At 43.7% G+C, this 26,759-nt stretch overlaps 1 protein-coding gene and 1 long non-coding RNA gene across 2 annotated transcripts in view; one reads left to right on the top strand and one right to left on the bottom strand.

Annotated features, from left to right (window-relative positions):
• The window catches only part of PRKCH (protein kinase C eta), a 232,392-nt gene that overhangs the window by 30,624 nt on the left and 175,009 nt on the right, over positions 1-26,759 (bottom strand).
• On the top strand, positions 11,521-13,801 carry LOC122469186. Its single transcript, XR_006293405.1, has 2 exons — positions 11,521-12,740; positions 13,027-13,801. It is a non-coding gene; the product is annotated as an uncharacterized LOC122469186 (long non-coding RNA).

Genomic DNA, 26,759 nt, shown 5'->3' with positions numbered 1-26,759 from the left:
TCCTGTTTTCTAGGAATCCCCGATAAATGAGGTTAAAGCAGCAGAGTTTTCCTGGCACAGATCAGTGGGAACGCAGACCAGACCTTCTCTCTGCTCACCTGCTCCTGGCAGCAATCTCCCTGGGCACAAGCTGTGTAAGCACGCAGCTGCCCACTTCAGGAAAGGAAGCCTTTTCTGCCTCTAAACCAAATCTGGCCTTCTCCATGCAAAACCCTACTTTCTAACAAGCAACTGTTTTCAGTAGGCTGTGATCAGTGGAGATGTTTTCCTTCCCCATAGTCACCACACAATATGAGCAAGACGTATTTTTTTTAATGTTTGTTTATTTTTGAGCAAGAGACAGAGACAGAGTGCGAGTCTGGGAGGGGCAGAGAGAGAGGGAGACACAGAATCCAAAGCAGGCTCCAGGCTCTGAGCTGTCAGCACAGAGCCTGATGTGGGTTTCAAATCCACGACCATGAGATCACGACCTGAGCAGAAGTGGGACGCTTAACCGACTGAGCCACTTGGGCACCTCAAGCAAGACATATCTGAAGGTGGAATCACGAGGTGCAGGGTGGCAGGTGGGATGACTGTGGTCCTGTACATGGGAGGAAGGTCATGGCCAAGAATATGGTCTCTCTCAGCTGTTCTTCCAGGAGTGGTTTCAGACTCTAGGCCCTATCAGTGCCTGGTCGTGTGGCTCCTCTCAGCCAGATGGCACACATTAGAAGTGGCCAAGGTTAGGGGCTTGTGGGTGGCTCAGTTAAGTGTCCGACTTTGGTTCAGGTCATCCTCTCACATGTTGTGGGTTCGAGCCCCGCATCAGTCTCTGTGCTGACAGCTCAGAGCCTGGAGCCTGCTTCGGATTCTGTGTCTCCTTCTCTCTCTGCCCCTCCCCCGCTCATACTCTCTCTCAAAAATAAATAATAAAAACATTTTTAAAAATTAAAAAAAAAAAAAAGAAGTGGCCAAGGTTAGAGATCACAGTCGGCTGCCCCAGGGGAGAGCAAGCCCGTGGGGGATCAGAGCTTGGGGGCGAACACTTTCAGCACCAGGTTCTAGCCCAGTCGTCCAGGCCCCTGTGGACCTGTGCCTACAGCATGCTCTCTCACTGCCAAACAAGGTTACTGGGTTTCTGAATTCTCCTAAAGCTGTTATGCCTGCTAAGGACTCATAAAGGATTTTGTTTGGTAACAGAAACAAGTGCTAACAGAAACCCACAACGGTCTGGAGCACCGACCTTTGATTGCTCAAGAGAGCTTGTGACTAACATCCCAGGTAAGAGGTTTAATTGCTTATTACTCAGTCGCTGTCATGGGCAGCAGGAATCGTTCAGGGAGAGACAAGTGCTTGCAATCAGTTCTGTAAGCTGCCCATCACAATGCCCTCTGCAGAAGTCCAGAACGCAGCCTCACTGCTCAGAAGACAGAACTGACAGCACAGTGCATCCCTGCCACAGAATGCCGGAGGCCACAGAGGCAGGTTATACTTCAATCCTGACTTTTCAGTCTAATTCTAGGCCTTCTTTAGAGCTGTACAAGCCCTGAGAGAAACGCCATTGCTTGTTTTACACCAGGTGCTACTTAATAGACAAAACTCCCAAACTGGGATTCCAAGGGCGTTCAATTAAGAGCATAATATAATCCCAGGTTATTAGTTCTGCCCTCAGCCTAAATATCTCACACCTTCTCTGTAAGTTCTGTCCTGATATCCCCAGAGAGTCAACTCTGCCCCCAGAGTACCCAGTTAGTTCCTGCTCCTATAACGGCATGCCCTGCACTGTATTCCAGAAGGCTCGGTCTGTGTACCTGTCTCCCCCTTAGCTGGGGCTAAGCCTTACTCCTCCCTAGCTCCAGCTTGGTCATGGAAGAAGACGCTGACCAAAGACATAAACAGAAGCATGTCAGACAGACAGCAGTGAGCTTCCCTAGCCAGCTCAGTGCCTGTCTTCTTTTCAGGGGAAGAAAGGAAGCTTCATAAACCTCACTGGGATCCTTGTTCTAAGGTAATTAAACTTATAAAAAGTGATGTGCTTTATCCCTTAGAGACAGATTCCAGAGGGAGGAGAAGAAGAATCCTGAAATGTGAGTTCAAATTCTTTGCTTTGGTGAAGCTGGAGAAGGGAAACTACTTTAGGAAAGACGATTATAAAGCAGAGAGGACCCAGTCATAATACTTTTCCATGGCTTGCAGCCAGATGACAGAGTAAAACATTGACAGAGTTAGTCAAACAGATTCAAAGGTTACAGAGCCATTCATGGACACGGCCAGCTTCCATTTTAAGGGTAATCATGATCTTCACTTAAAAAAAAAGAAAAAATGGGGCACCTGGGTGGCACACTTGGTTAAGCATCCGACTCTTGATTTCAGCTCAAGTCATGATCTCGCTGTTCATGAGTTTGAGCCCCACATCGGCTTCAGTGCTGACAGTGCGGAGCCTGCTTAGGATTCTCTGTCTCCCTCTCTCTGTCCCTTTCTTACTCATGCTGTCTCTCCCTCAAAATAAAATAACACTTAAAAAAAAAAAAGATGGTAAAGAAAAAAAAAAGCAAAAGCAAAAAAAGTCATTGTATGACTTCTGACTTTGAAATATGCAAAGGTCAGTTTTTGGCTTTGAAGTTCCTTAGCCTCCAATGCCAACATGTAACTCAACAGCCAAACTTAACAAGGCTACACAATGAAGATTACAAGTTCATACAGGGCAGAGGCTCAGATCCCAAAGTGCCAAATACCCAATTACCGGCTCATCCTTCATTAGGTCACTAGCACCGGTATTTAATAGCTGTAACTTTTGTCACACAAGCATAGAAGGGTAGAAAGAGTTACTTTATGCATTGTTGTTGCTGCATAATCAGGGTTACTTTAAAATGCCCACAGTGGTTTCAGAGAAGCATCCCAAGTGGTTGAGGACAAAGGAAATTCAGAAATTGTATTTATTTTGTTTCCACCATGAGCTATTCTGAGAGTCATAAAACAGAATGACATGAGTCTTTCTGCTTAGATCACCGGAATCAGTGACTCTTCCAAAAGAAATAAAGGAAGGTGAGTTGTGAGCTGGCTCCTTGAACAAGAATGACTCTAAGAGGCTATTCAGTAACTATTTTTAATCTATTAAAAAATTTTTTTATCATGGAAAATTTCAAATCTATACAAAAGTACAGAGACTAATATAACAATCCCTGTAGTGGTCACAAAGCATAAGTGCTATCAATGCATGTCCCATCTTGTTTTGTGTATACATTTACTCCATTCCTGATCCATCTTTTTTCAGATTTTGAAGCAAATCCAAGACATAAAACCATCTCATCTGTAAATATTTTAATATCTTAATCTGAAAGATAGTAATTCTTTAATGAAATACAACATTGATATTGGTTATTAAAAATATACAGTCAATATACTATTCAAGGTATACTGCTTTTTCTCTGCTCATTTGAGTTATGTGTGTGCATGTCCGTATAACCTGAAAAAAGCTTCTGTAGAGCACAATAGTATGACAGTAGCGAATTCAGCTACACTAAATGTTCACCAGATGCTAAGTGCTTTAGCCATATTATCTTATTTTAATCCTGAACAAACCCTGTGAACGAGGATCTCAGCAACATTATTTAGTTACCCAGGGGTAAATCCAGGATTCTCAGTTCTGCTCACCTCCTTCCAAAGCATGGCCTCATAACCCACTACAGTGGGCAAACACTCTTTTATATACTGGCATTGCATTGCTGGCTAATCCCCCTAGTAGATTATTTCCTGAGAAGACTTCCCCAATTGCAACAAGAACTGTGTGAGAATCAATAAGTATCCCAAAAAATGAATTATGGCAAAGGGACATTTTTGTGCACATCACTATGAAATGCATCGTCAAAATTTTGCCAAAAAAATTTTTTTGCTTTGTTTTTTAGTGTGTGCATGGAGAAGGAGTTCAATGAATTTTTTCCAATCCTTGCATGTACAGGAATAGGGGAGTGCACAGCAAATGTGTCTCTAGTGGCCAAATATTCTGAAGATCATTCACTGCTCTCTTCCAAGGAAGAGAAGCTGGTACATGGATAAGGGTGAAGAGGTGGCCGAAAAGAATAAATTTAATATTATGATCATAATTTCACAACAAAACCATTTAGGACTGGCTTGTATTTTGAGTGTCTGGGTTTATATAAAACTTGTAATTTTTTTTTCAAGGCAAGACTGATTGTGTTAAATTGGTAAAAGAATGTTGAAAGGTCACTGAAACAGCAAAAGCCTAAAATCTCATTGTATCATCAGTTAGATAGGAGTGCCATTCACGTATTACCTAACATAAGATGTTTAGCCATTCATCCACCCAACAAATCTTAGAGTACCATCTATGAATCACACAATATGCAAGGGGCTCAGAAGCCTGAATGAGACAGGAAACGGCAGGAGCCTGCCAAGGCAGGGGCCAGTAAAAATTCCAGTCTTTAGCCCAAGGAGAAAGAGAAACCATTGAAAGGTCACACACAGGGATGGATAGCATTAACTTGTGATCGTACAATGAGCCTCCAGCTACAATGTGGACAACAGATCAGTGGGGGAGGAGAGAACATGAGGAAACTAGTTGGGAAGCAACTGAAGTGTTCAGAAAAGAAAAGATGGTGGCCTAGAGCAGGGTGTGGCAGGAAGGCAAAGGGAACTAGATGGACCCAAAGCTAATAGGGGGGAAAAGTAATGGGATTCAGTAATGGAAGGATATAGACAGTGAAAGGGAAGAAGGCGTGAGCATGTTCTGGCTCACAGGATTTATTTTGGACATATTGAGCTATTTTTTAGGCATCCAAGTGGAGACGTTTAGAGGCAGCTGAATATACATGGCTAGAACTCAGAGGCTGGGCAGAAGATACAAATTTCAGAGTCATTAGCTGGGTGTGGATGAGTTCACCTGGGGAGAGGGAATGGAATGGGAAGAAGGCAGCTGGGGAACCGAGCCCTGCGAAGAGTATCCTGAGGATAAGGCCCCTGATCTTTTTCACACTGGGACCACAAATACTGCTCATAATTTATCAGCCAGAGTGGGTAGCATAGTTGAGTACCCAGGGAAGCAAGGGCCCCTCCTTTGCCTCTTAGGTGGGGCATCCCTAGTCTTGTCAAGGTTTAAAAGGGTCAGAAAATATTAACCTTTTACATTCAGAATCATCTAATGGGTTCTTTCTGGTTTTAACCCTCAACCTCTGCTACATGATGTGGTGCTTTTGTGAGCATAAACTTAAGTGTTCTATTTTAGGAAAATGTTCATTGCTTCATCTTGCAGGATACCAAAAATTTGGAAATAGGCCAAAGTATTAATTCATAGGGGAATGGCTAAACAACTTACGGTATATACACGACAGAATTTTACGGGAGCTGATAAAATTTTATAAAAGATGAAAAATGGGAAATTTTTATGACAGAAGTTTTATCTTTTGAAAATTACTTCTTTTGTGATTATAAAATCATTTTCATCATATAAAATTTGATCATTCCTGAAAAATTATGGGGAAAACGATGACAGGCTCACAGTCTTCAAATCTTTTCTTCTCAATGTGACACTAATACACATTATGAGAAACTTGCTTTTCTTACCTAACAAATATTTTGGACATATTTCTATATAGATCTACCTCATTCTCTGTAATGGTTACCTAAAATTCCATTAGAAAGGTGTATCATAATTTAAATAGTCCCCCGTCCATGAACATTTAGATGGTTTTTAATTTTTTGCAACTTCAAGCCAGAGGGTAATGAACATTACTTGCACACTTGTAGGAGGGGTTACTTGGGTTTAAGAAATAAAAATGCTGTGTCAAAGGATATAAATGTTTAAAATGAAAACATAAGTTGAACAATTGCTGAAAAAGTTTGCATCAATTCATACTCCCACCAATAGTGTATGAGAACATCCATTTGGCTTCCTTATTCAAGTAAGACATAATCATCCTTAGGTCTTTGCCAATTTGCCAGGGAAAATGATCTCATTGTTTTAACTTCATTTCTTACGAATGAGATTAAGCTTTTAAAAACATGTTTAATGACCATTGGTATTTCTTCTGTCGCCTTTTCACATTTTTTACCCGTTTTAAAGTTTGAGTTATCTTTTTGATTATTATTATTTTTATTTGAGAGAGAGAGTGTGCATACAAGGTGGGGAGAAGGGCAGAGTGAAGGAGAATCTCAAGCAGGCTCCACACTCAGTGTGGAGCCCAGTGTGGTGCTCGAATCCCACAGCCTGGGATCATGACCTGAGCCAAAATCAAGAAGCAGATGTTCAACCAACAGAGCCAACGAGGCACCCCTGATTATTTTTTAGAAGCTTATTACATATTATGGATAGTAGTGATTTGTTACATTGTTTGCAAATGTTATTGCCCAATTTGTTTTTAAGTTTTATTTACGGTAACTTTCATATTTTTGTCTGGTCAAATCTCTCAATCGTTCCTCTATGGCTGCTGTATTTCATGACTTATTTATAGGCTGATACAATTCCAGGTGGAAAAGCAGGATACAAAGATTGTATTTTCAATATTCTCTCTTTTTTAATGTTTTGGGTTTTTTTTTTTTGTTTTGTTTTTTGAGAGGGAGAGAGGGAGAGAGGCAGAGTGCGAGCCGGGAGGGGCATAGGGAGAAGGAGACACAGAATCTGAAGCAGGCTTCAGGCTCTGAGCTGTCAGCACAGAGCCTGACATGGGGCTCAAACCCACAAACTGTGAGGTCATGACCTGAACCGAAGTCAGACGCTTAACCAACTGAGCCACCCAGGCGCCCCTCAATATTCTCTCAATTACAGTTGTTCAGAGGATAGAAAGAAGGAAGCAAAACAGGAGGGAAGAAGGAGAGATGGGAAAAGATAAGAGAGAAGGAGAAAAGTCTATTTCTGGGTGCTATGTTTATAAATTATTTTTCTTTTCTTTGTGCTAACTTTCTTATGGGAATCATGTATCATTTTGATAACCAGGAAGAAATCATTAAGATATATGTCCACATGTTTTGGCTCTAATTCTTTTCTTTGGTTTCTGTGCCATTTATTGCTATAATTCCCATGGAAGATATGTAGGGAACATAAACCACTGATAGAAATGGAAAGGATTTCTTTTGGAATGCAGGCTGCAAGGGCATGTTGGAAAAAAACCAAATCAACTTACTTGCTTACAGATCCTGACAGAAGCCGGAAGCTCAACCGACTGAGCCACCCATGTGCCCTGCAACATCCCTAATTATTAAATGAAGTCCCCATACCATTTCTCCTCATGAAGTTTTGTGGGGCTGATCCATGAGAACAAATTAAGAACAAATACGTAGGAGCACCTGGGTGGCCCAGTCAGCTAAGCATCCCACTCTTAATTTCGGCTCAGGTCATGATCTCATGCTTCCGGAGATTGAGCCCCGTGTAGGGGCTCTGTGCTGACAGCACGGGACCTGCTTGGGATTCTCTCTCTCCCTCTCCCTAGCTTGCATGTTCTCTCTCTCTCTCAATAAATAAATAAACTTTCAAAAAAAAGAAAAAGAACAAATATGGGAAACATGAACATACATTATCATGAGGCTGAATGTAAAATGACTCATTTTCTAATGAATACAGAAAATCAAAAAACAATTTCCAACTCCGAAAGTATTACCAAATCTCCTCTGAGGCTCCTCCTACCCTTTCGTATTTCTCCCAACAGCTACTTGAGGTGGGAAATAATCATAAAAATGACCCTGTGCAAGTCTGGCTATTACACACCCTTTAAAACAGGGCCAGGGACTCACAAACTAATCCCCCCAGGTCAGGTGTTGGTCTCCATCCAGTTCTGGTGTTGGATGCACTTGATATGCAGGCAACATGTTTCCACCTTCACCACTGTTTATATACAAGACCGATTTAACCTGAGCAAAGGGACCAAGAGATTTCCCCTTGCCGTGTCTTATGGTTGGAAAACACGTACAAAGAAAACACTCATTGCCTCTCTGGACAAATGAAAGAGGCAATGAGTTTGATTAACGTCTACAGTGTGCAGATCATACATCTCTCTGGGGGCCATCAAATAAATGAGCCATCATGCTGACAGTTGAGCCTTCTCTCTAAATTTTTTCATTCCTAGCATCACCCCTCCCCCTCCCAGGAGGGCTGAAATTCTCTAGCTGAAGTGGCACAAGTTTATTTAGTAGCTCCTTACAGTATTTTTATTTTATAGTTGCCAAGAAAACCTCTCTCACTGACTCTCCTTGCCAAAATGCTTCCTGCGTGATACCTGGCTGTGTTTGGCATGCACACAGATGCCCTCCGCGAGGGGAAGCAGGGAGGCAGAATGGAGGGCTTCCGATAAAGACACCACGGAGATGACAGACCCTTGGTGGCTAGGGGTCTCGTGACCATTGGGCCTAGCTCCGACAACACAGAAAAGATGCTGGGGCAAAAGAGACACCTGCGGTTGATAGGCTAGGGGGGGATAAGGTGGTCAACATACTGAATTCTGCTCGGCTCCCCAGGCTTCCCCAGTGCAGAGAGGTGGGTGCAGCTGACCCATGGGAAATTACTTTCCAGGGCACCTTTGCTTCTCAGCCATAGAAATGCAACAAAGAAATGGATCAGAGAGTCACAGGGATCCTGAGAGCCTGCAAACTAGGGACAGGATAGTCGTGGAGGAGCCCTCTGCCTGCAAAGAGGACGCGTTAAGGAAGGTAAAGGAAGGAAAGATTTCGCAAGAGGAAGAATCAGAACACGGTAGCCTCTTAACCAATGTGATCTCAATGATAATTGGGGCAGCTGTGGAGTGGGGATGGGCAGGGGCAGATGGATCCTACGAGGCTTATGGTGGACACGTGGCACCAATACCAACGAACAGGTTGACAGAATGAAATTCTGTTAAACGTTAGAGGGCACACAGTGCTAGGTAAGCGTTGGCCACGGTTGTCACCACTACTGTCGCCAGTAAGTGGATAAATGTTGTGGCTGTCACCCTTGAAAGATCAGCCAGACAACTGAGGCATCAGTGTGAATACACTAGCAAGTGAAGGGACGATGAGACACTTTGCCCGTCTAGCTGTGGCTGGTTCCCTCTATGGAAACCCAGGGCTCTTCAGACTTGGGGGTACTAGACTCTGCCAGCGGTGAGGCCAGTTCCCTGAACACATTTTGTTGAGAGAAAACAGCGTGTGAGAGGGAACGTGGATACCGCGGGGTGGGGGCAAGTGGAGGGAGGCGGGGTGATGAGGAATGCTTTACAACAGGAAGGAGTGCAGTTTATAGCACCGACCTCAGGAAGGGATATTCAAGCTGCTTTTGGCAACTGGCTAAACACAAACCTTTGCCAGTATTAGTAATGCCTTACGCAATATCAAAGGGGAGGGGAGACAGACTTCTGACTTGAACCAGAACTTTTGGCCACATCAGCAGGTCTCATTCGGTTACCTGCTGTCTCCATCAGAGATTAAACCTGAGCCATTTAAACGGAAGTCTCAAAAACCCAAGAAGGCACCTACGGTTTCAGAACCACTCCCAGGCCCTTGGAATTAAATGCGAACCTCACACGTTAGTTCTGGGTTATAGTTGGTATCACTTTGTTCTCTGTGTTTTGCATAAAGCCTTGTTTTCTCCAAAGTGATTACAACCTCCAAGGGTAGGCCTGGAATATTTCTTAAGTCATTTCCAGTGTACTGATCACAGGCTAGACATATGACAGCAACACACATCTCAGTCCCTTTCCAGGGATTTACAGATCTCCTCCTAATGCTGGGCATATCACAGCAAAGTGTGCAGAAGACATCAAATTTACCCCTAAGAAGTTTCCTTTTGAAGAACTCGCTGCTACTTCCTGAGCACCCGCCCATGCTGTGTCCAGCACTTAGCCTTGCAAGACATTCCCAAGACATTCATTTCCCAAGACATTCATTTTGTTGAGTAATCCATTTGAGTAAATGCGCAGCCATCGGCCAAAGACTATTTCCAATTTTATGTAATAGTATCCTTAATAAAAGTAATCTCTGAAATGCAAACATCATTATAACTTCCTAAGATCTTAAAGGTAAACAATTCACAAATCAGGGAGAAAATTATTTTTTGGGCCTGTGTGTCTTATTTTTAGCTTAGAAAGTATCATCAAACCGGTAAACAAAAGGAACTGATAAAGAGACCTTTTGAGAGACTAACCTTCTTGCCTAAATGTTGGACAAATCTTGATCCAATAAATAATGGTTACTTCAGTTTGGTCAATTTCTCAGCACCTCAGTTCTTCTGTTAAAACATTAAAGTGGCAAGGTGATAGACTTTAATCTAGTCACTAACCCTGGATTTCGCTCCACAAGTGACCTGTGTGGCAACACTTTATGCCCATATGTACATTACGGAGGCAATTAAAGATCTTTTGCAAATATAAGGTTTCATATACCATTAATAGTGGGGTATATTTTACATTTCCTAGAGAACTGGAGTCCATGCCGATAAGCTTATCTGTGATCAGTTCTGGAACACAGCAAATTCAGACTAGTAGCCAAGCATGGAGTCCTCACACACATGGACAGATAGAGGCCAAGGGCAAATTCTCAGCTGTCCTCTTAGGGAGCGAGATAGCTCCCCTACGCCTCCCTCACTCTGCTTCCTTCCCTAACTCCCACATGGTTATTCAACCAACCTCTGTCTGTCTGATTCCAAAAGGCAGTATAATGGAAGGTTAAGGGTATAGATTCTGGAGCCAGGCTGCCTGGGCTTGAGTCTTGGCCCTGCTATTTACCATTTGTGTGATCTTGGGCAAGTTACTTAACCACTCTATATTTGGTCCTCTTCATGAAATGCAGATAACCACAGTGCCTGCCTCACGAGAATGCAGCTATTTAATGTGAATTGTTTAGAACAGTGCCTGATTGTATTAAGTACTATGGAAGCCTGAACTATTATTTCCTCATCAGCAAAAATGAGAACACATACGCGGCCTATTCCTTGAGATTTTTGTTAAGAATCAAGACTGATGGTAGACACAAACTTTGAAAATACTAAGTAACATTGGAAATTTAGGAGTTTGGGACAGGTGGGCCTATTATATTATAAAGTGACACATCTGGCTTATAAACTGCTCTGTGGGTGATAGATAGAGCAAGGAGCCAAAGGGAGTTTCTCATACAGTGCCAGGGCCTGGCACTAGCAATGGGCAAAATGTCTCAAGAACTGGTTAAGCTCCATCAGCCACAATACCTTTGTCTACTTTATCCGTCTTTGCTGAGGCCAAATTCTGAAGCATTAAGATACAGAAATTAAGCATTCATCTATCGACGGGCACTTGGGTTGTTTTTCATATCTCGGCTACTGTAAATAATGCTGCAATACACATAGTGGGTACATATTTCTTTTTGAATTAAGTGTTTTCACTTTCTTTGGGTAACTAGTAGTGAAATTACTGGGTCATATGGTAAGTTTTTGAGGAATTTAAGAAACAAAACAAAGGAAAAAAGAGACAAACAAAAAAACAGACTCTTAAATATAGGGAACAAATTGGTGATTGCCAGAGGGGAGGTGGGTGTGGGGATCGGTGAAGTAGATAAAGGGGATTAAGAGTACATTTATCTTGATGAGCACTGAGAAATGCATAGAATTGTAAATTATATTGTGCACCTGAAATTAATATGACACTGTATATTGATAATACTTGAATTAAAAATGAAAAGATACAGGAATTGATCTCGGTTCACTACCGACAGCCCTGCTCAGTGCAATGAAAAAAGGCTGGTTCAAGTTGAGGTTCATCCAGTTCCATCCCAGTCTGTCAAATGCATGAATGACCCATTCTTCTAAGCAGAAGAAGCCGAAAGAGGAACTGTGATTCTCTAGAAATAAAACAGAACTCCCAACAAGTGGCATGCTCTCTGTACCTCATAATGCAGTCAAAACTGAACTGGCACAGCCAGTCTTTGTTTTCCACCCTCTCCCTGCCTAATGATTTAGGACATAAACCCAACAGTGGATTCTGGTCTCATCCATTCAGTGATGTGATAAGACCCAGATTCTGCAAAGTTACTTTGGGGAGAAGTCATTTCCAGTTTTTCACTGTTACAAACAATGCTGTGATAATTGAAGGTATCTTTTTAACATGTCCAGACCTACTAATATTTTTTATCATGCGTATCCACAAATGAGCAGTCAACTCCAGGTACCATGCTCACGTTTAAGAACTTCTGTTAAGGCCACTGCATTGGTGTTTGCCTTCTTTCACCACAGGAAGCCAACAAAGATTATGGGTATTCAAACTAGCAGGCAGGCAGAGAGCACAAATTCCAAAAGCCTGGAATTACTGTTATTTTAGGTTATTTAAGTTACTGTTATTTTAGAAATGTGATCTCCAGGAGGAGAAGTGCCTCCTGGTTTTCATTTTTCCGTCTTTGTATTTTTGAATTCCCTTTGCACATAGTAGGCCCCTAATGAATGGCTGTTCGTCTGAACGGCAAGCCCTTCTCTGCCCTCTAGTCCTGGTCTGGTTCTGAGACCCCAGCGAGGCTGGATTAAAGAGGATGCGGAGGACTGTTAGGCAACTGGGTGGATTCGGGTTTGTGCTGGGCCTCTGGCACCAATCCAGGACCTCTGACGCCAACAGGAAGCTGCCAGTACCTGCTGGAGTCCTGTCTCAGGGATGACCTAGGAGGACCAGGTCAGCACCCCAGGAAACTCTGGCTCTGAACACACTCTCGAGTACACGCTATTCCAGGCATTAATCCTTCTAGACAAGTCCTGAGATACCAAGAGATACCAGAAATGAAAATGTGCCCTGCTTAGTGACTGCCTGTTCGTGTTTGGCTTACAGGTGAGAGCAACCTTTGTTTCTATAAAAGAAGGATATTAAAAATTCCGTCAACTGCCTAAACAGGATTTACGTGAATTTAACTGGCTACTGTAGGACACAGAGAACCTTGCAGTGGCTTCTGTCATTAAGACAATGACCGTGAACAGAGAGCACAGGAGGTCAGGCAGGCTGGCTGAATGCAGCTGGGTAGTGGGGGTGGAGACGTGGTGGGGGGGGTCAGTGAGCAAGCTAGTGTCTTGGTGCACCTGGAACCTTCTGACAGACACACATCCTTCCCTCTCTCCAGAGGCATCATGGGGACTCGAGTGGGACAAGCTGGAATGCTGGTTTTACCTGGTACACTGTCCAGTCAATTAGTCAAGGGGCAAGAAAACTTTTCCTGAGCCAGAAAGCAGAGCTTCGAGACTCAGCTTTGTCACCTTGCTGGGTCTCAGTTTCTTCACCTGTAAATGATGGGATGGTACTGGATGACATGCCTTCCCCACTTCTCCCACGGGCAGTCAATCACTAAGAACTGACAATTACGCCTCCTGATTGTATTCAAAGCCAGACACCTTCTCTCCACCACACTGCATGGCCTCCATTCAGCCCCATCATTTCCCACCTGCATCGCTGCATCTCCTAACCGGTCTCACTACCTTCACTCTCCTCCCCTCTTCATGCTGGGCCAGTTGTTTTTCTGAAATTCAATTCTTGAATGTTTGACCCTCTAAGAGGCCCTGCCCAACTTTATCGGCCATAAGGCTCTAAGGTGGGGTCTCTGTCTGCCCTGCAGCCTTATTTTCTCCCCCAGCGCTCTCCCCTGCTTCACATCCTCACGCACTCCAGGCACCCAACGCCGAGAGGTGGACCTCTCCCCCACCCGCGTATATGCTGTTGTGCCCTTGGATGGGCACTCACTCATAAACCGCCACTGGCCTGCAATGAAGCAGAAAATGATTGAATCACAGTGAATAAATGGGGGAAGAAGAAAAATTAAGAGTAAGCGCTTGGAAACTTTTATAACTACCTGACAGCAATTTTATGTCTGTTGAATCTAATAATAAAAATCTGGGCTCCTATTTCATGTCTTTTTAAAATTTTATTTTTCTAGTAATTGACTTTTATTACGTTTTATAAAAATATCGGTCCTAAATGGGTTGAAAAGGGAAAAACACAACAACACTGGTTTACCACCACAGACAGTATGGGGAGCTCTGGCCAGCACCCTTCTACCTTCCGTTCTCTTGGGCAGATGACTTCATCCTCGCCGAAGCTCTCTGTCTCAGGAGTCTTCTGCATCCCTTCCTAGACAAGCTTGGTGCCTCTCCTCCATGCACCAGTGGTATTTGGTGCATACTTCTAATTATAGCATTTATTGCGCCAACTGTAATTGTTGGTTTCCCTGCAGGTCCTTCCCATGCTTATTTCTGCTAACCTCAGAACAAGGTGCCTGGCCCGGGGCTGAGTGAGCAATTAAGTGTTGACTGAAATGAACAAGCCCTAAGTTTCTTACCCTATACTCTGGTTGCCTTTCCTTTACCCATATATTCCTTGTGTGTAAAATCCTTCCTGCCTGTGTTCTCTCCCTCTGATGCCTACTCCGTGTTCTCTACATTATGGAAGCTCAGGAAATGAGGAAGAAATGAGGAGAACTGCTTTCTGCATCTGGGGGTGAATTTCTGACACCACCCGTCGGGTTGTCCCCTCTCTAGCTCTCAGTCTAGTCCTAGAGTTAATATAAGGAAGCTGGGCTTGTAGCTACAACAACTGGTGACTAATGTGTGTGCCTGGTGATTAAGCATCCTTACAACAGCACAGTATTATAACCAGACAAGACAAATCACCCCTGTACATCTTGCATAAAATTAAAAGGTCAGTCCAGGAAGAGAAGGAATAATGAGATTCCTGAAGTCCTTCATCAAGTTGAAAAGCTCATTTGATTTTTTTTTTTAAGTTTAATGGAAAACTCCAAAACCAGAAGGGATGGAATATTACATAGAAACTGCTTCAAAGCTCAATTTAAGCTCAAACCAAAGAACATGATTCCCATCATATGGAACTAATTTCTTTTTGAAAGTTGATAAACCAAAAATTGCACTGGAAAGCAGCCGGTTCCCTGCGTTTTCCAGAGAAGGCAGTTTGGGAACACATTTCCTGAACCTCAGCCTCTTGGGTTCTACTCCTGGATTTTCCCCCTGACGCCATGGAAAAGTGCTTTCTTCTCCTCTCCTCTGCTGCAGAGTCCTTTTTAAAAAAGGGTAATGTGATCACCTGCCCATTCACAGGATGTAGTGTATGAAATCATCCCAAGAGTTTCCCCAGGGCCTTTGATGCATGGAGTCTGGGAACCTAGGCTTGCTTATAGTTAGGAAAAAAGAAAACAAGCAAGTCCCAGAGATAGGACAAGTGATCGTTCTCCTATTGGAAAAGGAACTGTATTCCTCATTCAAATTAAGAAGCAGAGAATCGACTGATAAAGAAAATTGTTAAAATTTAGGGTCTGAAAAAAATGACTTATTTTGAAAACAACATTTTGATTGACTGATCTAGGTGATACACAAGCAATCGAGTTCCACCCCCTCAGATAAGTTCCAGTTTTGTTCTGAGTTTTATGACCATGCCAAACAGCGTTCTGTCTGCCTGTAGAGCTTGAATCCCATCGACACAGGTGTGGGCTTGGAATTTTTGATCTGGGCTGACACATTCCTGGCCAAGAAAGTGGTGCTCTCTCTCCTCCTATAACTTTCCACTGATGTAAATGAGGTCAAAAGTGCCCGGAGGCAGCAATGACAGGTGTGTGTGGGCAGAGAATCACGGGCCAAGGCAGGGCACATGCTTTCTCTTCTGTAAGAAGCATTTATACCATCCTGTGGGCATGCGTGGGGAAGGCCGTAAGCTTTATAGTTTATGCCACAAGGAAGTCAAGACAGCCTCCAAGCCATTGTTCTGGGGATGCCTTTTCTTTCTTGTGTGGCTCAGGAGGCACAAAGCTTCCTCTGCCCTGCCAGGCCTTCACAGTGTGGGACTCAGGGCCATCTGAGAGGTTCTGCCTGTTCTGGCCTGGGAGCTGCCTCAGCAACTCCTGACTCTTGGCTGTCTGGAGCCAAATGTAACAGGGGTGAGTGGCCAGAGGTAGTGCCCTTTCCTAGGGACAGCAAATATGGTCTGCTCTCCCAGGAGCCCAAAGGGCAGCCTCTGGAGTGAGCATTCTGGAGGGGGCTATTTGCCCTGGATGATGCTCACCTGCCCAGCGCTGGCCCTCAGGAACAGAGCCACAGGCTTGATAATTCTCTGTCTTAACCAAATGGAGACTGCTAACTATCCCATCTGCTGGGTCAAGGAAAACCCCTTGGATATATGAAAAGGGGAAATTGAGGGATAGTATTGGTAGAGGCTCTACCTGAGTCATTAAAGCAAAGTAAGATGACAGTTCGCTGAGTGGGGACTATGCTTTCAGGTAAATTCCAAGGCAACTGAATACAATCCTACTCAAGTCTCTGACCACTCCTAAGGGTCTCCTTTGTGAGCTCCTCCTCCTCCTTCTCCTCCACTCTCCCTTAAAGGGTAGGCTGTTCCCTAAGGCTCTGTTCTTGGCCCTTGCTTAGCTTTCTTTCCAGAACCACTGCTAGACCAAATCGCACCTTAGCGCAAATTAGAAAAAGGCTCCCCTTTCCCTAGACATGTTACCACCAACTCCTAGAAAACTCAGTCATTACACAAATCTTCAAGGACTCTGATGAAGTGGTCCGCTTAGAACTGTTCGGTGCACAGTCTGCCCAGTTGTACAGTTGTTCTGTGCAATTGAATCTCAGGGATTCAAATATCACCCTAAGACAGATGGCTCCCCAATTTAAATCTCTACCCTGACAGCTCTTTCCAGAGATCTAGACCTTCATGACAAATAAGAAAGTAACTGATTTGGGGGCATAGCTAACCTTCAAATGGCAAAAGATGAAACCTAGATTTTACCCAACTGACATCCTCAGTGAAAAGCCTTAGAGTTCTTAGCTGGGAATCTGGAAAGCATCCTTAGTGTCTACTCCTTGGGCTCCATACCCCATTCATCAGTGTCCTCCAAGCTCTTCCTCTGCTGTATCACACTCCCTTCCTCTTCTCCCTCTTCTTCTCACTATCCTGGCTTGCTTCAAGTCATCCCTATTTTCCCCCCTCTTAAGCTTATTTATTTTTACTAATCTTTACACCCAAGATGGGGCTTGAACTCACGATCCTGAGATCCAGAGTCGCATGCTCTGAGCCAGGCAGGCACTGCACCATGCCTCTTTCTTGCCTGACTTATTCCAAGTCCTCCTACCTGAGCTCCTGGTTTTCAGGTTTGTTCCTATGCACTCTGCTTAACTACAGTTATTTCCTGTTAGTCTCTTTCCCCAAAACCTCTGATGGCTTCTACTGACAGGCAAATAAAGCCCAAACTTCCTGGCCTAGCACTCAAAGCCTTCAATGTTCTCACACCGACCCACCTCAACTGCCACCTTTCCCTGCTCTGCAGTTCTGGTCACACGGATTCCTCATGATTCCTTAGCACAGGACACTTTTCTGCCTTCAGGCCTTCATTCCTATTGTTCCCTCTACCTGGCATGTAATTCTGTATTTTGTTGATAACAAAAACCTACGGCTTAAATACCATTTCTTCTCTAAAGCCTCTGCTGATCCTCTCGATTAGAATTCATAACTTCCTTTTCTGTACTCTCACTGCATTACATTTTACTTTGAGCAATAAGGGAACCATGTCTTAAACTGTCAATTTGTAGATGCATTTGGAGCCCCCAGTGGACTCAATCCTTGAGGGCAAGGATTCCGTTTCATTTATCTTTTGGTCTTCAGAGCCAAATGTGGTACAAAGCAGATGTGCAGGTCACATTGAGTGAGTAACCCCATGGTGAAATCCTCATGGTCAAACAAAGCCCACGGACAATTTAATGACAGTCTACTTTGAGCCTGTGTGTCTGTTTCGATGCATCAGGCAAACAAGGACAGGTGAGTGTAGTATAGTATGTCAGGTAGAGGTGAAGGGCACTTTCCAAACCATAAAGTCCATTTAAAACAAACACACATTTATAACTCACAGTCTGCATGAAATGTAATTCCTTGAAACCCACAAGTCTGGCAGGGGACATAGACTTGGCACCTTGAAGGAGGGTTGGCAGGATTTAGGGCTCATTCTGGAGACCCGTTCTGGTTCTGTCCAGCTCTCCAGACCCTGGACTGGCCCGGCCCCACCACCCAGGCCAATAAAGTCTTACAAGAAGCTAAACGCTTCTCAGAACAATGGTCACCTTGAGAAGGTGAGAACCTGGATGGGAATGAAGTGACAAGTGGGATGCTTACAAATCTGGTTAGGAGCATCTCTTGAGAAAATAACAATGTGAGAGTAAGTTCTGACTGAGAGCAATAATGTCTTCAGATTCCACTCTTCATGAGACAGTTACAGATGAGAATCCAGCAGGGGAAGACCATTGATAATACAGCACCTTGCGTGCAGATAAATTCAACCACATTACCAGCATTTTTTCATCTTTACCCTATATAATACTGAATATCCAAACCCACTGTTTTCTGAGACCAGATTCCTCAGTTTCTGGCAAAGAAATTACCAAGAGCACAAATTTACCAAGTGGGAAACTGAGGAGGGTTAGACAGACTTTGCTTTTCTGACACAGTGGAAAATGTGGGTGTATCACATACCACTGTTCTTTATATACTCTCCTGAAGAAGACTGACTAGCACATAAAAAAGGGAAGAACTTGAAAATCCAGCTGATCATACATTTTCCCAACCATCTGGGCTTCTGTTTCTCTTTTGCTGTCACTAGGATGGCTTTAATAATATCTTTAACCAAGCCACTCTCTATCACTGTGCCTAGAGAGGGAAAAAAATTCCTCTCTCGCTGTGTAGAGAAGAACGAAATTGCAGCCTCTGTATTGCCTTGGTTCTAAGATCTGTACCTGCTCCCTTCCCTCTAGTGCTTCTGAAACAGCTAAGTTCCTTAAAACTAATGACCAAACGCCTTGCCAACTGCCATGACTCTCATTTCTATCAAATCAAAAATTATCGGCATCTTGTGATCTGTAGCTTCTTGGAATCAAGGAAACGCAGCGGTTAGTACACATTCCTCTTGTCAGTTGCTGTGTTAAAGGCTGGGGACCAAAGGGAACAAGGAAATCTAACAGATTCACCTTCAAAGAAAACAGAGTCTAGGTAACTCCATTTGAAGGCACCAATGCCTTATAAGAGGCTTCATGGAAGGCCAGTGACTGCAGGAACTCTCTTATGCTATTAGGACCAAACTATTACATTAAATGTCTGTTCAGGAAGTCACTGTGTGGTCAAGGGGAAGAAGAGGCGGTCAGGTTCCTGCTTCTTAGAGCTCCTTTCTTTCTTGGTCTGAGACCAGGGAGCTACAGAACGGGTGACTGATGGCCTTTCCCATCCTTCATGGGTGTCTCAGATAACGAGTGTCTGTCTAGTTCTCTAGGACATCCATTCTTGGCACTGAAGAGGAACTTTCTGGGAGAGTGGCAGGAGGCAGATGTTGGATAAAGAACAAAGGAAGATGAGCTTTTCAGAGGCAGCCCGCCCAAGAACCCGGGGAGTTTGAACTTGGCTTAGGAGGTTAGCCTCACACACTCAAAGGAGCCTGCATTCCTGGGCTGGCACGGACAGTGCCACCACTTACCCTCCACATACCCCTGCTGGGGCTGGGACCCTGCCACAGCCCCGCTGATTTGAGGCCTGAGGCCACATTGTGGCGAAGTTCCTCCCACTGACTCACAGGAGACCACAGCAGTGTGTAGAAATTCTGTGATGAAAGATGATATTCCTGACATTTCTCTTAGCTCTCAGATTTTCCAGCAGATTTCTTTGAGCAGTCTTTCTGTCTTCCAGACTTCGAAGGGATGGCTCAATGTTTCCAAAATGAGGTAGAAAAGCTCACTTGTGGTTGTAAAATTCTAATACTGCCCTAGTTTTCTCTGTGAGACCCACAACGGGAGCTACTGAAATGGAAGACTGAACCAGGCCTGGTGGGCATTGATTTGGAGCAAAAGAACACCTGGGGGCTTTGGAGGAAGTTAATTAGTGGCCAGGGACAAATGGAGTGTGGACAGTTCCTGCTGGCCCAGCCTTGGGCACCTTGTTTTTCTTTTTTAAACCGGACTTTAGTTGTATAGACATATGAATTTTATTTGGCTAAAATTCTGTGGTTGGAATGTCCCCATTAGACCCTATTCTGAAGCTATTTTGAGTTTGAACCCCAGATAAAATATTTCAGACATTCGACAATGAAAGACGTGGGGAGAGGTATCTGTCTCTCTCACTTCCCTTTTCTTTAGTTCTGTGGAACAAAAGTGAATATGAAAAACTCACTTATCTCCTTCCGTGTACTTTTCACAACTGGTGGTTACTTTTACGTCTTTATATATTTACATTAGAGTACATGCTTCTGGTAGGCCAAGTCCTGGCCTATCTTGTTCACAATGATATTCTGAGGCACAAAGTAGGTCTCAGTGAATATTTGTTGCACGAATAAATGAATGACTGACTGGATGCGTGGATAAACAGATGAATGTAGGCTCATAAAGTTATGACAATAAATGTTTATCACATGTAAATATATTAAAGTATCATGCAAAGGAAATAAAACATGGGATCTGGGAAAGGCAGTTTCCCCCAATGTGTCTTTGAGACTAAGATAGTGACTTACAGAAAAAAAAAAAGTATTTAAAAATGGTTAGTAATTGCTTTTCCGATTCATGGACTAGGAGCAAATAGTCTCTGAAAGGAAAGTGTTGGGAGAATCCCCCACTTACAGAAGGGGGCCCCTCTCAGTTAGTAAAAATATCTTTTCCTTTGGTTCTACCATTTCACAGAAGAAAACAAAAAGTTGTTACCTGTAGACACCTCTTTGCAGCATGACTGTGCAGTGTATTGTCCAAAATGGGGCTCTGAGGGTGAAAGGTGAAAGGGGGTGCTGGTAAGGAGGTCACAGGACCAAACCAGGACTTCTCTGGACAAACTGAGACACGTTGGCTGAGTATGTCTTTCACCATGTCGGTTAATCTAAGCCCACTCAAAGCAGTTTCTTGAAATCCATCTTCTGATGAAAGTACTTGCTCTTCATTGAATTCTTCTCCTGATAAGCTCCTTGATGACTTTTGATCTTGAGAATTAGTTCTCAGAAAGTACAGTATCTTGAGCTTCTCTGGTAAACTGTTAGTCCTAGAGTTAACTCCTTCAACACAGTGTGACATAAGCTACCCTTTCTAGAGTGTGTGTGTCTCAAGTGAGACATTGTGAAAATATCTCACGCGTGGTAAGCCCTCAACTCTGCCTCTTTCTTCTGATGAAAACAGAATATAAAAATATACAATACCTGCAGTGAGTTGTACAAAGTACGGCCGCCCCTCAGACGGACTTGAGAGGGAAAGTGCTTCTTAACATATTTACTTCCTTTGGTAATGCCACAGCACAAAGATTACACTCAGCCTTCCTGGCCATAAAAGCTTCAGTTTTTCCCATTCTTGCTGCCAAAGCTGAAATGCCAAGAAATGCTGGGAACTGTGATTATACACACTTCATATTTTACATTCTAAAACCCCAAGGAATAAGCTGTGGAGAACAGAGTCCTATTTCTTAAATGGCAGGACAGATACTGAACTCCAGCTCTGTGGAGCATGGCTGAGTATTTGCATGGGGAGAAACAAACAAAGACCTCACAGATTTCTTCCAGTCTGTGTGTACCTTCCTGGCATCTGTGGCAGACCTTGGCTAACTTTTCTCATGTATTTCGTTTTTGTTATTTTTTAACTTTCTGAATGACTCAACCAGATTCTTACGGGAAAAAAAAAAAAAATCACCACCCCACATACGAGTCAGTCATAAGGCAACTCAGTTACTGCCTTTGACAGGTTTGAACCTGTCTGTTCACAGATGAGGAAACAAAACTCCACTGTTCCTTCGGCCAAAATTATATCCCCTTCCTTAGCGTGGCAGTAAAGCAGCCAGCAGACAGCATTCAGATTTCACGGGTTCCAAAGCTTCCTCCCCAGCTGTAAATTAATTTCACTGCCACGGTGTATTTTTCTCAATTCTGTCCTCAAGTGTAGGAGTTAAAACAAACAAAACCAACCAACCAACCAACCAACCAACCAACCAACCAAAGGTTCTCCTTCCTTCCTCCTTGCCTCCCTTCAAGAACTAACACAAGAGCCACAGGTACCCGGGAAGGGCTCGTGATGACAAGACCTGTACTTCTAAAGGGTGAATTTCCTGACTCACTGTCACCTGCCTTCGTCTACTGCGCAGAGCCCCATTTCTTTGTCAAAGAAGTGTTAGAATCCTCACGAGGTGAACGTGGGAGGGGCAGGCTTCTCACTGCTTGGATTAAATGAAGATTTAATACTCACTTCTTGCTTAATTTGCAAGATTTGGATGCCTCCACACGTTCCTCATGCTCTCAGAGAACAGGAGCTCACACAGGATTTCTCCCCTTCCTCCCCGCCGGGGCCGCACATGCTCCAGGGCCTTGCAGAGAAAGGGGTTGAGAGGCTCCTGGTAAAGGAGCGAGCCCCTTGTGCAAGAAAGCGGGCCCCATCCAGTCGGGCTGGAAGTAATGTGCTGCTACTCCTCAGCCCAGTTCTAAACGGCAGCTGCTCTCCGTGTAGGGCTGGAAAGCAATTTCTCTCTGTGCCTATGTAACTGCAATAAACTTTTATAAGCCTGTTACATGATCTGAACAAACCAGCACAGTTTCTCCAACAAGAGCAGAATTCTTTGCAGGTTTGAACCCTCACCCACACACCCTTCTCGGAGAAGAAAAGGAGGCTCGGCTGCTACCTTTTTATAGTTTAGAGCTGGCCTTTCCAAAGACTTGGGAAAAACCTCTACTCTTTCAGGGCATCCGACAGTGCCATTTGGCTCTCAAGAGGAAACACTGTTTCAAACACAGAACTTGTGCATGCATAAATCATTTCTGGAAGGACATAGAAGAAATGCACCCGGGTGGCTCCGTCGGTTGAGGGTCCGACCCTTGATCCTGTCCCAGGTCATGATCTCACAGCGTGGGTTCGAGCCCCACGTCTGGCTCTGTGCTGACAGCACTGGAGCCTCCCTCCCTCTCTCTCTCTGCCCTTCCCCACTGCTGCTCTCTCTTTCCCTGTCTCTCTCTCAAAATAAATAAACATGGGGGAAAAAAAAGGCATGGCTAACTGGTTGCCTTGAGAAAAAGAAATTGGGAGGCTGGATTTAGTGTTCACTGTAATCTTTTTAGAATAGCTAAACAGTTCTCTTTTTTATCATATGTACGCATTCTCTCATCTAATTAAATTACACTGACATGCCTCTCCATTTTCTCAGATTACACAATACCACGTTGACACCAATCTTCATACCACTTATCTCTCCCGATGAGTATTCCCCGACACAAGTGTTGACTCACTTCGCTAGAAATAAAACAGAAATGAAGAAATAAGAGCTATTGCTATGCCTTGCGCCAGAAATTGAAGACGAATAAGAAAAGCAAAGCTCTGGCTGCAAGCCCTAATACGGCCGTGACAAAGGAGAGGAAAAGCGTGGGTGGGTCTCTTGGCTTTTCGTCGTGTGCCCTCCTGGACAACACCTCCTCCCTTCCGACCATTCCCTCTCCTGCCCTGCTGAGAAGTTTCTCCTCTTCTTTGGTCCACCTCCCACTTTTTTGGCTTATTCCTTTTTAAAAAATTTGCTCTCAAAAATCCCAAAAGTAACACCTTCTCACCACAGTGATACAAAAGGAAGATACATGATGAAAAATCATAACTGTCCATCCCCTCCCAAATGGTTTTGTGTGTGTTATTCCACAATGTTCTCCCCACGCAGATCTATGTTCAGATGGCTTTTGCTACTATTTTTTGTACCAAAAAAAACAAGACTTAAATGAGCATACATACCACTTCTTAACTTCTTCCTTTCACTTATTTATCTATTGGGGACAAGCCACCCAGATCAATAAATGTGGATCTGACTCACTCTTTTAATAGCTGCATAATATTCTACAGAATGGGTATGACATAATTTGTTCAATTTGAAATAATTGAAATAATACTGAAATGTACTGGATCTGTCCACCTCTTAAATGGATTCACTGTTCAAGTTTCTTCCCTGGATCACTTGTCGTCTTTAAAATTGATAATGCACATGGGGCATTAACTGATACCAGATGCTGGCATAAACAAGCCCCATGAGCTGAAGTCTCACAATAATCCCATAGGACATAGTACTTAACCGGAAGCCAGCACAGCCCCATTTTCACACTGTTGCCGTGCAATCAACCTAGAGTCTGTGGTCACTGTCTTAAAGGTTAGCCTGGTATTTACAACCTGGAGACAGATCATTTGACTAGGAGTTCCACAGGTACCCCTATCTTGAGGTGTTCCTGTCTTTGCCTCTCTGATCCCCACACCTATGCTCATCCTGTGCCTCACCTTTGGCAATTCACCCTCGAACAAGGCACTGATGACCTGAGTGAAAAGTACCCACCTTTTCAGAGTGAATGGCAGACAGAGACCCCTAACTCTGGGGTTCATGACTATCTTCTCTGTTTTCATGTGCACACAGAGGCTGACGCTCTACTACAAAGGTAGGTAAGGCATTAAATTCCTCTAAGATCTACGTGAAAGGAGACCTTGCACACCCTATTCTAAATCACACCAACAATATGCTTACTACCCCTATATTCAGCAGGAACAGAATTCAATTAAAGCCCATAACTGATCTGGAAGAGGTAACATGAACACCTCTTACCACAACTCATATTAGTTTAACCCATTGCTACTTAAGATACTTCTGCTTTTGTAAGAGAAGAAGAATGTAACAAGTCAACTGGATATTGGTTCAAGACTATAGAATAAAAAATTACATGTATGGGGGCGCCTGGGTGGCTCAGTTGGTTAAACGTCTGACTCCTGATTTCAGCTGAAGTCATGATCTCACGGTATGTGAGATCGAGCCCTGCGTCAGGCTCTGTGCTGACAGCATGGAGCCTGTTTGGGATTCTCTCTGTCTGCCTCTCTCTTTCTCTCAAAATAAATAAACATTTTTTAAAAACATTGTTTAAAAATTACATGGATGGCTTATCATTGCTCAGAAATCAGTGACTATGACAAGAGAGCCAGGATAAACAGTATCATACCACTAATATTTCCTTCTTTGACAAGTAAACTGCATTGGAAGATCCAGATGATCTTCAAAAATCTGAAAGCCTTTTTTATGCAAAATTTGTGTTTTTCCACTTTATTCCTTAAAGGTGATCTAGCACCAGGGAACAGAAGATACAATGAGACAGTGTTTGAGCCAATATAAAGGTGAAATTTCCAATCATTCTATGTGCCTAAAAGTGGAGGGAATAAGTTACCCTCTGTTTAGAGGTATAGGAAAAAAAGACCACTCAGCAGGCTGTTAGGCATTCATGCTTTGAAAGAGAAGGGTGTAGGGTGCTTGGGTGGCTCAGTCAGTTAAGCCCCCAACTCTTGATTTCGGCTCAGGTCATAATCTCATGTTTCATGAGTTCGAGCCCCAAGTCAGGCTCCACACTGACAACACAGAGACTGCTCGGGATTTTCTCTTTCTCTCTCTCTCTGCCCCTGCCCGCTTCGTGCTCACTTGCTCTCTCTCTCCAAATAAATAAATAAATAAATTTAAAGAGGGAGAGAGAGAAGGGTATTATGTAACTTTGAACTCTCTTCCAACCCTGACTCCAGAATTTTAACAGTGGGACATGGGATAGGTAAGTTTTGATGCAAGTATCGAACATGGTGTAGAATGGTGATTTTGTATGTGAAAGAGGTCAGAATGGGTATTCTGGAGGCAGGAGGAGCCGTGCCAAGGGAGGAAGGAGAACTGAAAGGCCACACAAGCTGCCACCTCCTCATTGTGTGCACCATGCACACACCTCCAGAACCAGATCATTCAGTGATGTCATCCTCTAGGGGGTGGAGAAGGTTGCCCATCAGTTTTCACTCACTTCTCTTTGCAACTAAACCCAGAAATTCATCGATTTTCTGAGGGTCTGAGTGTTTTTGTTAAGTGCTAACAGGGCACCTGCTCCGAGTTATATTTCTGCCCAGGAAGTTTGCTAGTAAGTTTAGAAGTTTACTTAACAAGTTAAGTAAAATTACTTTTAAGTAAAATTTGGCATCTGCAAGACAATGGAAAAAAAAATCCCACCTTCAGGCAGATGCTGTAGACTGTCTATCAAAAGGAAAACTCTAACACTATGTTCCACTCAGCTATTTATCTTGCCAGGCTTAAGAACTGGGATCTAGGAGAAGGATTTTTGTCTTAACACATCTGAAAACAGCTCCACGACTGACATACATGGCTCAGTGAACCCAAAGAATGGTGATGAAGGCATCTAATCCTTAACTGTTCGCTCACATCAGTCCACTATGTTTTCAATTCCAGCAGGTGCCGCCCTCCTTGGGGCCGAAATCATTTCCAGGTAGATTGTGCACTATTAAGGCAAGCGGCTGCAGAGCATCTTGCTTATTGTAACAGAAAACATTAAAAAAAACCTGAACATGTGTGTGAATGAATGACTGTATGGGCTGATGTTTACGTGCCCTTCCTCTGCAATTCATGTTGAAGCCCTGACCTTCCCATGTGATGGTATTTGGAGATGAGGCCTTTGGGAAGTAGTTGGAGTTAGATGAAGCCACGAGGATGGGACCCTCATGACGGGATATGTGCCCTTGTAAGAAGAGACAACTAAAGAGCTTGTCTCTTCTCTCTCTCTTCTGTCATGTAAGGGAACAGCAAGAAGGTGGCCATCTGCAAACTGGGAGGAGCGCCCTCACTGGAAATAAAATTGGCTGGCACCTCGATTTTGGACTTTGCAGCCTCTAGAATGTAAGAAAGAAGATTCTGTTGTTTAAGTCACCTGGTCTATGGTACTTGTTACAGCAGCCTGACCAGCCTAAGACAATGACTAGGACTTGACTAGAACTAGGATTCATGGATTAGGAGCGATCACAGCCTGAAGGTCAAGGT

This window comes from Prionailurus bengalensis, chromosome B3, assembly GCF_016509475.1.
Source record: "Prionailurus bengalensis isolate Pbe53 chromosome B3, Fcat_Pben_1.1_paternal_pri, whole genome shotgun sequence".
Lineage (NCBI taxonomy): Eukaryota > Metazoa > Chordata > Mammalia > Carnivora > Felidae > Prionailurus > Prionailurus bengalensis.
This window is presented reverse-complemented; position numbering and strand designations above follow the sequence as displayed.